This window comes from Amblyomma maculatum, chromosome 1 (genome assembly GCF_055883805.1).
Source record: "Amblyomma maculatum isolate TAMU_Amacu chromosome 1, ASM5588380v1, whole genome shotgun sequence".
Lineage (NCBI taxonomy): Eukaryota > Metazoa > Arthropoda > Arachnida > Ixodida > Ixodidae > Amblyomma > Amblyomma maculatum.
Window position 1 is genome coordinate 80,254,887 of NC_139344.1, and position 13,936 is coordinate 80,268,822.

Below are 13,936 nucleotides of genomic sequence, written 5' to 3' on the forward strand. Positions count from 1 at the left end.
ACCCCCATCGGGACCAGCTGATCTTGAAGTTGCTCAACGCCATTCGAGCAGTCCCGCACCTTATCCCCGAGGAATCTCCTGCCAGGCAACTCTGCTTAGAAGCAGCAGGAGCCTCTACTGTAGTGGTCCAACACCATGGTTAGTCACCGGGCCCACCCCCAATTCCTTTAATCCTGCAGTGGAATGTACGCTCTCTTGCGGCACGATACTCGGAGCTTCGCACCCGAGTCTCAACCGATTCACCTGAGGTTGTCGCGTTGCAGGAGACGCAATTTCTAGCAAGAAGGAGGGAGCCCCAAATTCAGCTACCTGGTTATGTTCGATACCCCTGTCCAACATCCAGTGAGGTGTCCTGCGCAGAAGTGCCATTTGTGCGCCACAGTACAAGCCAGGTAGATCGCGGTGTGCGTGTTCGTGCGGCGCGACGATGAACACGATCTCTTCGCAAGGAGGCGGCAACGAGTGACGTGCTGAAGTGTGTGGTGGTTACAATCTGTGTTGGTGATGTTTACACGTCGGTGGCCTGTATTTATGTGAGCCCAGCTGTGCAGTGGAACGCCCAGCGCTTTGTGGCTGCCTTCTTGTGTGGCGCCCCTCGCCGAATCATATTTGGTGATTTCAGTGCTCACCATTGTGCGTGGGGCAGTAGCAGGAACATCGCGCGAGATGAGCTACACGCCATGGCAACGCAGCTGGAATTAACTTTCCTCCCTGGTGGGCCCACCTTCCGAAGACACGGCACCCCCGGCGCCCCCGGCTTCTGCATCGAGGTTACTTTAACTTGGCATCGGTCACCATCGCTCTGGGGTTACGACCAGTTCTCCATCCTCATCGAGCCCATTGCCAAGGAAGCGCGCGCCACGCGCACCTACTCCCTCACCAACTGGAGCCGCTTCCGTAGTGAAGTAAAGTCCGCAGCTACGCCACGGCGCGGATATTTTTCAAGGCTCGTCCGTAGCGCACTCGCAGCCACTCGCCGCGTAGAAGTTCGGGCAGGGCAACTGACGCTCGACAACATGCTGCTTGACTTGAGAGAAAAACGCGACAATCTGAACGACAAAGCGCGGCGGACGACCGACCATTTGACTAGACGGTAACAACCGGCTGGACGCGACAGTGAGGCGGCACTCCGACAAACTATAGCGCCGGCAGTGGGCATCGCTCTGCAGAAAGATGGAGGAGGATTGCAGTTCACGGTGGCTCTTTACCACCGTGCAACGCATCACCACGCCACAAGTGAACCCGCAGCCGCTGGCTGCTCTAGCTAACTCGAGCGGCCTTAGCTACGAGGAGCTAGCTGAGCAGTTTGCGGACTGCTTTGCGCCACAAAGCCCTGCGAACGCAGGCAGCCAAGCTGCACCTGCGAGCCCCGGAGACAGCCCCCCGGAGACAGCCCCCCGTAGACGGCGTCCCCTACACAGCGACCGAGCTCAGCAACGCACTTCAGCGCGGCCACCATCGCTCGACGCCAGGGCTGAGTGGGGTGACCTACCAGATGCTGCGAAATCTGGACGCGGATCAACACCTGGTTATCCTGCAGCAGATCAACCTGGTGTCAGAATGCAGGACCCTCCTGGAGGACTGGTGCATGGCGGCCGTCTGCCCCATCCTCAAGCCAGGACGCCTACCAACCCAACTCGCGGGTTACCGTCCAGTGGCGCCGCATCTGCGGTCGGTAAGCTCATGGAACACATGGCTTTACAGCGCCTTAACGGACGGGCTTCGGCCTGTGATTTGTTTGATGAGTGGCAGACGAGCTTCCATGGAATGCGGTGCACTTCGCATTCCATCTCCGATGTTGTCAGCACGCTCGAGCACGCGAATTCAGTGAGGCAGGTTGCGCTGCTTCTACTGCTGGACGTGTCGGGTGCGTTTGATAACGTTTGCCGCACTTCCATTCTCGCAATGTTTGCGAAGGCTGGCGTGGGCGGGCGCTTTCTGCAACACGTTCGGAGCTTTTTGCAGGCGCGTCCATGCCCGTTCGCGTGGGGGGGTGCTCTCTCGGCGCCTCGCCTGGTAGAGCTAAGCGTGCCGCAGGGCTCTGTCCTGTCACCTTTTCTGTTCAATGTGGCGATATTGGTGGTGCCGGGCCGCGTATTGCCAAACCATATCCCGTAGGCGCACTAGAGCGGACGACGCTTTCAGCGCGTTAAACGGCGATTGTTGCTGAAAGTTTTCTCTGAACGCAACCTAAAGGTAACATACACTCACTGTAAACTGTGATTGTTGCTGAAAGATGTCTCTGAACGCAAACTAAAGGTGACATACACTCACTGACGCAGGAAATGATTATGAGGAAGGTAATATCTTAGTGTAACTGTTTTCATCCCGATTGTTACTTAAAGGTGTCTGTGAACGCAACCTAAAGGTAACATACACTCACTGAAGGCAGGATATAATTACGGTGAAGGCAATTAAAAACAAAATATTCAGAAAAAAATTTTCAACACAGGAGTCGAACGGATGTTTAAGTGGCATCAGTGCAGAGATGGGTGGTGTTAATCCATTGCGCTACCAAAACAGCGCAAAATGGTGGCCGTTAAATGGGTTCTTATTCGGTTAGACAATATATCCACTATTTGTCGCCAGGTGACGCTGCTCAAAGGAACCACGCGCCAGAGCGTCGTCTGCTCGAGTGCTCCTACGGGATATGGTTTGCTAATAAGCTGCCGGGCCGGCTGCCCGCAGGCATCCGGCATCAGCTGTACATCTCCATATAAGCAGATGACATTGCTCTCTGGTGCCTGGGACCGCCCGGTGAGACCGCGCGCGTGGCGCGTGCCTGCAGAGAGCTCTGACGGCGATGAGCGACTGTTTGTGTGGCCTAGGCCTCTCGCTCAGCGCGGACAAGTCCATCGCAATGACCTGTGTTCCGTGTTCGCACAAGCGACCACCGCCGCTCACATTGGACGAGACCCTCCTGCAGTGGCGGTGTTCGGTACGTGGCCTCTCTCTCTGGGGCTGGAGATAGACCAGCGCCTTTTCTTCCGATCCGCGGCGACTAAGGCCTGTCTGCAGGTGAAGAGAACCACTGCCTTCACGCACAGGCTCACTGCTCGAGGCCAGGGCATCTACCAGCAAGCCGCACTGCGGCTGTACAATGCTGCGCAAACAATGCTGGAAGAAGCTGGACGTTGAGCATCGCAAGGTGCTCCGCATTTGCCTCGACCTTCCTCAGAACTTTCAATGCGCAGCTACTTTGGCCGATGCTGGCGCGTGGCCATTAACTTCAGGCCACGCGGTGGGCGTTCCGACACATCGATCGCCTCCAACGCGCAGCGGACGGCGGTCCGCTGTTACAGCCGTTGCGACATCGCCACTCGCGCATAGGAGCGGCGCTGCTCGAGTACGAGCAGCTCACGAGTGCAGCCCCCCCCCCCCCCCCCTACGGCCTCTGCTCGCCCTGCCCCCCGGTGGTACGGAGTTTCAGCGAGAGATTGTCGGCATCACGGGAAAACGCACCATACCGCTCTGTACAGTGCAGCAGCTGACCGGAGCTGTGATGGGGGAACGCTCCGAGTGTTGAAGTGACATGCCTGGTTACTTTAGCGCGCTGGCACTGAAAGCAGGAGAGCCCCCAGGTGCGGCAATTCCGCTGAATGGAGGGCTACACATAGCGGTCGGCCACGAGGCGTGTAGAGGCGCGTATGACGGGATGGCTGAGATTATGCAGCTGGTTGAAGAGGCCACGGCGATGGGAAAGGGGCACGTAAGGCATGCTACGTACTGATGACATGTCGCTGTAGATAGTCGTTGTCGATCCAGGCATGGGGACTTGTTGCAGCTGTAGTGAGGACCCGCCGTTAAGAAGTTCTTGCAGTTCGATGTCCGTAGTTTGATCCTCGGCGAGAACGTTCACAGAATGCGTCGGCGACCACGTTGTCTTTCCCGCTGACATGCTGGATGTCGGTGGTAAACTAGGCAATGAACGGTTCTAGGTTCTGCTGGACCGGCAGCAGGTTCTGCTGCCGGCAGGAGGTTCTGCTGGACCGGCAGGAGTTTGTCGCGGCGTTGAGAGAAGGCATAGGTTTATGGTTGAGGTAGATAGTGCAGTGCTGTGATGTGCTTCAAGAATGTGGCGAAAGTATTTAACTGTTTTGTATATCGCCAGAAGGTCTCTGTAGTAAGCTGGCGGACTCGACAGGGCGGGGGTCGTGGTTTCGTTCGTAGGACTGGCCGCAGAAGGGGTCGTTTTCCGAGCTTAGAATTTCTTCGAGAAGAACGCCAAGGAATGCCTGGTGTTGTCTGTGCGTTGCATAAGAGCGGCGCCCACGGCGAAATTAGAAGCGTCCGTGAAGAGCCCTAAGCGAGCGTCTGGCACAGGATGGGAGAGAACTGTGGGGGCGCAGAGAGCAGCTTTGCATTCTTCGAAAAGTTACGTTAAAGCCGATGTCCACGTGACGGTTTGGTTTCCTTGCAGACCAGACAAGGCATCATAGAGGAGAGCCTGGTCGTCGGCTGAGTGTTTCAAGAAACGTCTGTAAAAGTTCAACATGCTGAGGAAACGGCAAACATCTTTAGCGGTGGAGGGTAATTTTGCAGGTCCGAGATGCGTTGAGGCAAAGGTCGAGTTCCCTCAGATGAAACTTCATGGCCGAGAAATTTGACGACTGAAGCGCCGAGTGTGCTCTTTGGGACGTTGGCGAGTAGGCCGTGGTCATCGATGCGTTGGAAAAGCAGACGAAGGTGCGTGTGGTGTTTGTCGGTATTGAGGAAAAAGACCAATATGTCGTCAAGGTAGACGAAGCAGAAGTCGAGTACGCGGAAGACTTCGTCGATGAAACGTTGAAAGGTTTGTCTAGCGTTCCTCAGGCCAAAGCTCATGAAGGTAAACTCGAACAAGCCGAAAGGGGCACTGGTTTCAGTTTTCGGGACGTCGTCGGGATTGACCGGTATCTGCGTGTAGGCCTTCACCAAGTCTAGCATGGAGAAAACGTGGCAGCCATAAATGCGATGGGCGAAGTCCTGTATGTAGTGAACGGGGTACCTGTCCGGAGTGGTGCGGATTTTGAGGGCACGGTAGTCCCCACAGCGCCGCCAGCATTCAGTCTTCTCAGGACAAGGTGAAGTGGCGAGGCCCATGGACCGTCGGAGCGGTTGGCGATTCCCTCACGGAGCATGGCTTCGAACGGTGCTTTGGCTATGCGCATGCGGTCTGGGGCAAGGCGACGGGCGCGGCAGAAAACTGGGGCGCCTGGGGTGGTCCGGATGTGGTGCACAGTGGTATGCTGCACATCATGTGGCAACCCGCTAGGACTCGTCAAACCGGGAAATTCGGCGAGGACGGCGTGGTACGGTGAATGATTTTCAACACCGAGTACATTGATGCTAGGCTGGTGGGTAGTCGTTCGCTGTCTTGGCGAAGAATGTTTCGTTGTCGCGTCGATAAGACGGTCGTGGTGGCAGTACGGAAGGAGGCTGCAGTGCGCCAAAAGTCTGAACCGATGATTGGCTCGATGACGTCAGCGATGACAAAATTCCAATGAAGGCCACAGTGTAGGTTTTTGAACTGGACGTGCAGGCGGAGCGAGCTGTAAGTCTTGATTGTGGACCGGTTTGCCGCGCTCAGCTCGAACGACGCAGCAGGACGGGTACCTTGAAGGTGGGCTCGTGGGTAGCAGCAGATGTCGGAACCGCCGTCGACAAGGAACCACTGCTTTGTAATTTGGTCGGTGACGAAGATGTGATGGCCTCCAGGTTGGCAGTTCGCAGCTGTGTCTACGAGCAGCCGTTGGCATTTCCCTTATGTCCAGCGGGGCAGGATGGTCGACATTGTCGTGCTCTGTCCCCGAAGCGTCGATGGTAGTAGTACCGGTCGTCGTTACCAGGCTGCTGCGACGGGATGGTGTTACGGTCACGGCTTTACGGGTGATGCGTCGGCAAGTGTTGCTCCAGGTGGCCTTGAATGGAGCTTAGCTGTCGACTGATATCGTCGATACTGCGCGCAAGCTCTGTGGTGTGCAGCGGTGCGGCGGCAGCCTGGACGGTGGGCAACAACTGCGGCAGAGTCCTCGATGACATCCCGGCAAGTTGGTCAAAAGGTAGCGTAAGCTGAGCCTGCAGAATTGCCTGGACGTGCGGTGGAAGTTGTTGAAACAAAGTGCTCGCCGTAAGAAATCCTGGACTGCCATGTTTGCCGTGAGAGCACGCATGTGATGGAGCTGCGAAGGCTGGCGCTCGGCAAATTCTGCGGACTGTAGTTGTCGCACCTTCTGGTCATCGGAGAGTGACAGGTGGCGGGTGGGTTGTCTTGAGGTGTTCGTAAGGGTTGGCCGCTGGTGGGTTGACAAGGATATCCCGGACCACGTTAGAGTAGCGGGCATCGATGTAGGAGACGACATAATCGTAGCGGGTTCGGTCTTGCGTAATGTGTGCAAGGGAGAACTGGGCCTCGGCTTGGGCGAACCACACCTCGGGCGAGTCGGGCGAAAACGGCGGAAGCTTGACAACGACACGGCAGACGTCATGTGGGGAGCGTGGCGGATGCCGTCTGCAGGGGTTCTAACGTCCTCGGCGGAGCCAGCAGGATGCTGCTGCACGGAAGCATTGAGTTGGCTGTGCCGTTCGTTAAGCTGTTGCTCTTGCTCGTCCATGGCGATGCGTATTGTTCGTTGTCCAGGTCACCAGATGTGGGATGACGTTTCTGCCGAAGGACGAATCCCAACATAAAAACGTAACGACTGCTTATTCGATTAACAGTGGTAGCGGACGAGCATACTAATACCACACTCGTCTCCGAAGCGGAATGAAAAAGCCGTTATTTCCAGCCGGGCAGCCTGTTTTTGTAGCCTCCATCGGTGATGCATGTCTCGGGTGACGCAGCGGTGGCGCTGTGTTTTATCGATAAGGCAGTCCAGCGTGTGGCCATGTTACGCTGGGACGGACGATAACAAAGCGGAAGCTGCGCGGAAATATGCGCAGTGTGTGGCCACAGCTACATCCGGTACAGTCTCCCGCCCCGCCGGGGTGGCGCAGTGGTTACGGCACTCGACTACTGTTCCCAAGGACGCGGGATCGAATCCCGGCCTCGGCGGCCGCTTTTCGATGGAGGCGAAAAGCAAGGTGCCCGTGTGCTGTGCGATGTCAGTGCACGTTAAAGAACCCCAGGTGGTCGAAATTTCCGGAGTCCTCCACTACGGCGTCTCTCATAGCCTGAGTCGCTTTGGGACGTTAAACCCCACAAACCAAACCAAACCAAACAGTCTCCCAGTGCCCTCTAATGTGAGCATTTCCTGCTTGAGAGTGCAAGCGCAGGCGCTGGATTGCCCAGATGCACTTGCAACAAAGGCAAAGAGGCACATGCTCACCCAATATCGATATACTTGTCACACGAACCGTTTCGTGTGTATTTACGAGCACTTACACGACACCGTTATCACTCACTGAGGAAGACTGGATGAACGGCCGGACTGCAGTTTTACACTGCCCTCAGTCGCAGGTACCAGCAGGCTATGCCCTCCCATATAGTACCGCCCAACCACTATGGGTGATGGATAAACATTCGGTGCGCCTACGTGTTCCCGAAATACTGAAGAAATTCACAGTGCCACTTAGTGGGCTCAAACAACTTACTTTAGGGCACATCTGGTCAGAATATCAAAATTATATTCACGTATACACTGACGAATCTGTATTAGCACAGGCATCCGTTGCAACTGTGGTTTCTGCCACACGAAGCGGAGGTATAATTGCCGGAATTAGGAGATGCCCACCCCGGATGGGGCGTTTTCCTAGGCTAGCTGGTGTCACGAAATCGGCGCACATTTTTATTGAGCCGGCGCGGCGCGAAGCCCGTGCGGCGCCGCATCGAAATTTACACAAGGTTCTAGAAAAAGCCTCCCTACCCGCCCGAGAGAGCGCGTAGCTTTGTACGCGTCGCCGTCACCCTCTTTTTCATCCCCCGGCGATGACACTGATGCATCAGTCAGGAATATGCTAGAGGTCTCCAGGAAAATTCTACGGGACCTAGCCAATGACGACGCGCGGCTCGACGGGAGGAAAAGGGAGCGCTCTAACCAGCGAAGCTAAGTGTTTATGCGCGCTAGCCTTAGCGTGCCCCCAGACAGACGCGGCGCGCCCTATTTATGGAGGCCGCGCCGCTTGTGAGGTCAGTCAGTCAGTCAGTCAGTCAGCCAGTCGGTCGGTCGGTCGGTCGGTCAGTCAGTCAGTGGTTGCGGCGTGTTCGTAAGTGCCAAAACTGTACTCCCGGGGTTCACCCGGTGCTGGCAAGCCCATGGGAGCAGAGCTCGTCTCGTATGGCGGCCACATCGTGACTCTCGAGGCGTCGGACTGCAACAGTGCCCGGTGAACAATTTGGTGTTTGTTTTTGTGACTCTCTCGTGTTTGATCTGTGTTGTAAAGCCTCCGCGTTATTGAATAGTACCTCTGTAGCTGCATGCTTATCGTTTGTTTTTCTCTTGTTTTTTAGCGGTCACCGTTCTTGTTAGAGCTTCTACTCCTTCCAGGAGACACCTTTCACGATGCTCTTCGGAGATGTCGCGATACCTGAAGATGTTTCGTGTATACTGAGCAAGGGCCCAAAGTTCAGTTACGAGCCCACGGTCCTAGCTCACGACCTGCTAGCGCTTAACCGACGCGTATCAAGCAAGGCTGACGAAGAGCATCGTGAAAGGTGTCTCCTGGAAGGAGTAGAAGCTCTAACAAGAACGGTGACCGCTAAGTCAACCAAGCGCACCAAAGACCCGACCAGAAATGTAGTCACGTTCTTCAGGAAAAACAATCTGCGGTTGCTACAAGCCGATAAAACTGGAGGGTTCGTCGTCTTAAGAGAAGAAGGTTACAACGAAAAGGCAGGCCAAGCGATCTCAAACACCTTTATACGCGTGAAACCCAGTGCCACAAGAATCAAGAGCCGAGCCGCAGCACTCTGCAGAAACCTTGAATTGACCAAGCTTGAAAGATCGATAACTGATTGCAGAAAGAGAGCGCTGTTGTGCCGGTGGGGTTATCACACAGTAGCCCACCGTCAACAGGGTTGCGCCAGTGGATCCCGCAACTGCCAGCAATGTTGTGCCGGTGGGCTATCACACAGTAGCCCACCGTCAACAGGGTTGTGCCAATGGATCCCGCAACTGCCACCAATGTTGTGCCGGTGGGGTTATCACACAGTAGCCCACCGTCAACAGGGTTGTGCCAAGGAGTTGGTAACGCAGCGCTCGTCACCCGTTTCGTGAACGAGGGCTGTCAGCTCCCTGGGCGGTAGCGATGAATCCGAGTCGGCGTTGGTGAGATGAAGAAAAGGCTTTATACACTATTTACATGCATTTACACAACAAGATCGGCTCTGTGGCCGAAAGCTAACATAGCCATACGCGACTGTTCTCGCGCAGCGACGGCCGGGGAGATTCCGCCGCGTCCGCACTGTCAGGGGCGAACTGCTCCCGATGGACGCTAGTGACGAACTCACACTCGGAGTCTCGAACGGAAGCACTTGAGACTCCGTCGCCGAGAACCGTTGACGCTCAAAATGGTCCAATCCGACGGCAGCACTTTCGCAGGGCCAATGGGAGAGCTTGCTGCGCTCTCGCTTCAAATATGCCGCGGGGCGAGAAGGGGTTCACCGTCAGGGCCACGGCGCGCCGTGCTGTCTGGACGTTCAGCTCATGTTGAAACACGTCGCTTCTCTCCCTTTGGTACGGCTCGCCTCCAGTGCACTGGTGCTTTGCAGAGAAGTATCCAGAGTTTGTGAAGCAGGCGTTCGCCGAAGAAGTTTGGCGTCCGGCTGAATTTCTGGGCGGCTTTGGCCAGGCACAACAGCACCCCCGCCATCAGACAATGCGCCGGGAAGACGAGCTGCTCGCATGTGGCTCGGATGCCGGGCGCGCTCGTTCGCCAGGTTCCTCCAAGCTCACGTACAGTGTCCGGGCGCCAGGTAGCCTCACGTGCCTTGGGTTCCACTCGCCAGGTCAGGATCTCTGCCGACAGCCTTGTTGCCGGGGCACGCCGATCAACTTCGCTCGGGTCGCTCCGATGCCCTTGCCACTCGCCACTGGTAACGGTAGACTTTTCTGCGGCTTGCAAAACCGACCGACAACAGGCAACACCCAACACAAGCAAGTACCCTCGGTCACCCGTCAAACACCAGACAAGGCAAAATTTCAAATTCAATTAGCTAAATTGTTGTCCCCTTTTTGCTCCCACTACAACAAGAGACAAGTGTATAGGATGCAGTACACAAGGTTCAAACAACAATTCTGCGCATTAATGATGCATTAAATAGCAGGGAAAACTAATATTCAATAATAGAAAAGTCTCCTTGAAATCACTTAGACCGTAGACCACAACTGAGGAAGCAAGGAGGTCATTTAATTTTGTCCCGATCTGCCTACAGCATTACCGTTGGCGACGAAACGCTCGTCGGTCCATTTCTCTACGAGACCTTTCTTTCCACTTTGTGTGTGAAAGAACAGACGAGCACAAGTTACTCGCTTTGTTGAACGATCTGTCTCGTTCCTTACGCTTTGCGCACCAATCGCGCATTTTCTCAGCACGGGTGCATTTGTGCCACTGAGATCGCCGCTTCTTTTCCTTTCGCGATCGTTTGCGTTTTCTCACCTTTCGATGACAGCATTCTTTCATGCACCTGCCTTTCCGCTCTTTTCGGCGGCGGCACTTGAGTTTTTGCTTACTTTCTTTTTGTGCCAACTCTTTCAAGCTGCCGGTAACCGGAGCTAGTATGGCGCCGACATCGTCGGAGTTCGGCGCCGCGCCTGCATCGCGGCCAGCACCGCATGACTCACTGCCAGTCGCGTCCGAACAAGGACAAGGCTCGCTCACATCAGCCCCCGAGCTAGGTATATCCTCTGCAGGCTCGCCACTCAAGTTACACTGATCCGCCGGTGTGCAGCATCGCTCAGCGCTAACCGGCGCACGATCAAGGTCATCTGATAGCTGGGGCGTTTCGGATCGCGTGAGGTCCATGTTCGCACTACGGTTATTGTTTTCGCCAACACAATTGAGCGCGTCAGGACAGGAATATTCATGGCTCCTATCTAGTCGCTCGCTGTCGACTTCACAGGTGTGGTTCTCGACAGCGTCCGCGTCATGGGTTTGCCTTCGCTGTTCACCACTCGTGGGCTGCGCAGTTTCCATGAGCGCCACTTCGTTTTTCAGCGAGTGATGTTCTACGACAACGCTGATCTCGGACATTGCCAATTTGTCGTCTCCTAGCCTGACTACATCTCCGTCACGCTTGACAACTTCTGCTTCTGAGTTGTCAGGCGGTTGATTTACAGCCAGTTCCCCACTCTCGATTGGTGGAATGCTTACAGCTACGTGGGAATGCGTGCAGGACGGTGTCACTGCGGATTTCTCGCCGATGGAGTCGGCTCCAACCGTCTCAGCTGCCAGTGGCTCGACCAAGGTAACCCTATACACTTCTGTTCGAGACTCGATCAGCTCGCTGCCGCGGTCGCTTTGCTCGGCCGCTTCCCCAAGTTGTGTCTCATTCTCTGGTGCAAGTACAATTTGTTCCGAGACTTCCTGACTGTCTAGCCATTCGGTCACATCGGCTTTCAATTGATACGCCAAATCGAAGTACGTTTTGGTACAGTTTTTCTCCCGCTGATACCTGTCCCTAAGTTCCATTGGTGACAGCCGATGTCTTTTCAGTAAAGACTCTTTCAGGTAATCGTAGCTTTTCAAGTCAACGTCTATCACGCGCTTGATTTCTTCCGACGCCTCAGCGGAGAGAATAGCTACCAATTTTTGTGCCCAAGTATCTCGCTCGAAGCGCTTACTTTTGCAGACACGCTCGAAATCTTCCAAGTACTCTGCCATATCCTCGGCGATGAGGAACGGTTGCAGACCCTCCCGCGACTTCGAACTGTTACCTTGAATGGCAATTGAAGCTTTATGCCTTTCAACACTTTGTCGGTGTGCCGAAAGCTCGAGCTGCATAAGCTTCTTTAAGCGGGAAAACCGCTTTTCGCGTTCTAGCCTTTTGGCTTCCTCCTCCCCTTTTCTTTCTTGAATATCATCCCAGGCCTCTGCGGCTTCCTCAACCGTCACTTCTTCTGCCTGCATGATCTCAAGAATATCCTTTTTTCTTTTCGCTGAGCCCAAATCGATGCCCAACTCATCACAAATTTGGAGAAGTTCTTTGACCTTGTAACTCTCCATCTTTTACCGGCCTCTTGTTGTTTGCCTTTTTAGAATAGTGTACTATACGTTCGCTATCTCGCTCCTAGCAAGAGATGCGCAAGCCTTTCTCACACTGATTCCCCTCTCAGCACCCCTGGTTTTCAAAACACTTCCTGTAGGCTTGAGACACGCAAGGTTAACACAATGCTACGCTCAGCCTTTCTCTAAGCTACCCTGTGTGTTAGAGAAGTCTGGCGTTTGAGGGAAACTTCAGGTACTCGCCGCGCCGAGGTGTCTGACGCCGGTCGATCCCGCAGCTGCCATCCAATGTTGTGCCGGTGGGGTTATCACACAGTAGCCCACCGTCAACAGGGTTGTGCCAATGGATCCCGCAACTGCCACCAATGTTGTGCCGGTGGGGTTATCACACGGTAGCCCACCGTCAACAGGGTTGTGCCAAGGAGTTGGTAACGCAGCGCTCGTCACCCGTTTCGTGAACGAGGGCTGTCAGCTCCCTGGGCGGTAGCGATGAATCCGAGTCGGCGTTGGTGAGATGAAGAAAAGGCTTTATACACTATTTACATGCATTTACACAACAAGATCGGCTCTGTGGCCGAAAGCTAACATAGCCATACGCGACTGTTCTCGCGCAGCGATGGCCGGGGAGATTCCGCCGCGTCCGCACTGTCAGGGGCGAACTGCTCCCGATGGACGCTAGTGACGAACTCACACTCGGAGTCTCGAACGGAAGCACTTTAGACTCCGTCGCCGAGAACCGTTGACGCTCAAAATGGTCCAATCCGACGGCAGCACTTTCGCAGGGCCAATGGGAGAGCTTGCTGCGCTCTCGCTTCAAATATGCCGCGGGGCGAGAAGGGGTTCACCGTCAGGGCCACGGCGCGCCGTGCTGTCTGGACGTTCAGCTCATGTTGAAACACGTCGCTTCTCTCTCTTTGGTACGGCTCGCCCCCAGTGCACTGGTGCTTTGCAGAGAAGTATCCAGAGTTTGTGAAGCAGGCGTTCGCCGAAGAAGTTTGGCGTCCGGCTGAATTTCTGGGCGGCTTTGGCCAGGCACAACAGCGCTCTCGGTTTTCTTCACCGCAAAGACCCACAAGGACTCAGTGCCGTTCAGAACAATTGCTAGCGAGAATGGTTCCTGGCAGTTCTTAATAAGCCAGTATTTGCAGAAGCATCTGAGTCAGTTGCAGGTAGAGGACCCATTCGCTACAAAAAACTCCAGTGATGTTATACGTTTCTTGAATTCCAACGCTCCTATTGGCTACGCATTCTCTGTTGATGTTGAGGATTTGTTTTATTCACTGCCTCATGAAGATTTGTTTATTGCAGTTAGAGGATGCATTGAAGTGAATGGCGAAGTCAGCTGGATTTCAAAACTCAACCGGTGTGTCAGCAGACAGCTTCATTTCCTTGCTAGAATTTTATTTGCAAGCCACCTTTATTTCTTTTAACGATGACTTTTATATTCAACGACAAAGCATTTGCATTGGATCCTGCGTTGCACCGACCCTTTACAATATATTTTTAGCCGCTATTGACCAATCCCTGAATCAGGGGCTTACAAACCAGGGGGTACTTAGGGTGTGATACGTTGACGATTTTTTAATTGTTTTATCTGAACAAAAAACCTTGATTCGCACTGATATAGTGAATAGCATTTTAACTCTTTTTAAACGTTATGGGAAGGGTCTAAAGTTTACGCATGAACTTCCGACGAAAGGTGCGCTGCAGTTTTTAGATCTTAGCCTGGAGTTTAGTTTTTATCACGTCTGCTGGCACTACGCTCCAAAAGCGCAGAAAGGGCTCCTTCCTTACG

The 13,936-nt window shown here is 54.5% G+C and overlaps 1 protein-coding gene and 1 pseudogene across 1 annotated transcript in view; one reads left to right on the top strand and one right to left on the bottom strand.

The window, feature by feature from the left end:
• Window positions 1-5,912: 5,912 nt before the first annotated feature.
• LOC146202882 (uncharacterized) lies at window positions 5,913-6,667 on the bottom strand (annotated as a pseudogene).
• Window positions 6,668-11,016: 4,349 nt separating this feature from the next.
• LOC146202883 (heme-binding protein 2-like) overlaps window positions 11,017-13,936 on the top strand; it is a 48,919-nt gene continuing 45,999 nt past the window's right edge. Inside the window, exon 1 of the mRNA XM_084588434.1 lies at window positions 11,017-11,383. The gene's annotated coding sequence lies outside the window, so the exon portion shown is untranslated. The remainder of the gene's footprint in view (window positions 11,384-13,936) is intronic.